Genomic DNA, 2,228 nt, shown 5'->3' with positions numbered 1-2,228 from the left:
CCCAACCGCTTATCAACAACTTTGTATTCACTCCTCCGATATCTTTTATGCAAACCTTGTGTAATATAAGACGGCAGAAATGTTAAATTACTTATAGCATTTTAAGCCAAAGTCCGAAGATGGGCAAATGTTTTTAGTTTCAGACTAAACTTTGACTACCTTTAAATACTAGCGATACATACTTAGTATTTTTCCATATTAAAAAAATAATAACTTTATACTATTTTTGAATATAAGTTATAAATGTCTGATACGAATGGTCGATGGTTTTATAAAAGTTTGAAAAATGTTCTGCGAATTATAAAATTGTGTTGTCCGGAAAAATGAAAACCTCAGTTTAACAATAATATCAAGTAAGTACATTTGATTAAACTAACATAATTATATATTTTCAGTTATAATATTATTAGAATTCAATGAATATTGATTTAGCATTGACATGCGTTTTTCGAATCTCATGCACAAACATAGGCACAATTAGGGGGGTGCTAGGGTTACTTTAGCACCCCCCAAAAAATTCAAACCCTATTCCTTGATTTGTGCGCATAACATTTTAATAATGAACGCACATTGTTCAATTTTTTTATTTTAGAATATTTTTTTGTCCAATATATTATTTTGTATCTAATGGTTTGAAGATGAGAATTATGTTTAATCGGGTATACATAATTTCAACACCCCATAAAATGAAGGTCTAGTTGCGCTTATGTAATGCATGTTTACCCAACAGTATATTACAACTACATTAAAACGGTCCAAAATGATTACCCAACTAATGGCATTAGTATAAAACAATATTGCAATAGACAAACGACATTCAAATACTAGTACTACACGCATAATATTACTAAATTATCTTAACACCCTGGTTCAATATAATATTCCACAACCTCTTAAATATATTTTACATACCTATTCAAAACTTCACTAACGCTTTTTGAACGTGACTATATAAATAACCAAAATTAAAAAGAAAAGAACTATAAAAATTAATACTAACAATACACAAAGTATGTACATTTAAATTACTGATGATTTTTCTTTTTATTATAATAAATAGCAACGAAGCGATAATATTCTAAAATGGGGTGAAGGTAGTTTAATAATATTACTTTAGGTGCGTTATGCGGTTTGTTACTGAAGTCTAGAACAAATAACTAGCATTTTATTAATAGCGTGACGTCAGGTTGTTTAATATGCTTCTAATGGACTGTATTTTCTCCCTTTACCTTATTAGTTCCTATTTATTATTAGCTAAAAAACTGATATCTAATTATAAAATCTTTGAAAATTACTCGTGGGTCTTATAATTGTGTTTATAAAAAATACGTTCAAAATGTTTTTTAGGTGAGCTACACAGGTAAACTTTTCCTTTGTTTTAATTTTAATTTTAGAAACGCTTTTATTGAAACATACAATCTGTAAAAAAAAATTTACAATAAGTATTTTTTATAATATTTACAAAAATATATACATGATTAACGCGAGGAGGAGACCCCACATTAGGGGTACCTCAAATTTTCCTTATAGAAATAATAATAACTTACATTTATGGCCATTGTGTTTTTTTGTAGATTTTGAGCTTCATATTCAATCGTTTGTCTTACAATTGTGTTATTAATATTTCTGCTTGCGTATACTGATAAGGTGGTCAGCTTATAGTTATTGATTATTTGCATGTCTAGTAATTATAAAGTTATCAATCAAAACAGCCTAAAATGAACTCTTTCTGAAATATGACCTAATGTTATTAATTTTCACTTTGAACTTTTACCCACATTTTTGTTTAGATAATATAGTTTTATCGCTCATTAGGTTTATGTAAAAAGGCTGTACCCATTTCATCCAGAAAAAGTGCCTTGATGAAATTTTTAGAAGTCATGTTCTTCGAGTATTTTAAGATTGTGTGCGTAGTTCAATTTAATATGAAAAATAAAAGAATATGTAATTGTGGAAGTACAAGAATTGTATAAAATGTATAAGAATTTATAAGCTTAAGATAACAGCAAATAGCAATAACATAGGTAGGAACCAAATAAGAGAGTAGGTTTTTTGAAGATTTTCAAGTACAACATACTCATATTTCAACAAAGCGCATTAACTCTTTTATCTTATATAAGATACATTATTGTTAAAAAAATCGTTTAAATTGTACAGTCCCCATTTCCTTAAAAATACACTCATTATTGCAAACTGCACTATAATTTATAAAGAAGATTAGAAGTTTA

This window comes from Adelges cooleyi, unplaced genomic scaffold (genome assembly GCF_023614345.1).
Source record: "Adelges cooleyi isolate 19-005CV unplaced genomic scaffold, UGA_ACOO_1.1 ACOO_flye_CR_arks_rails_tigmint_CR_PRNA_376, whole genome shotgun sequence".
Taxonomy (NCBI): domain Eukaryota; kingdom Metazoa; phylum Arthropoda; class Insecta; order Hemiptera; family Adelgidae; genus Adelges; species Adelges cooleyi.
The sequence above is the reverse complement of the archived record's forward strand: the minus strand, read 5'-3'. Positions refer to the sequence as shown.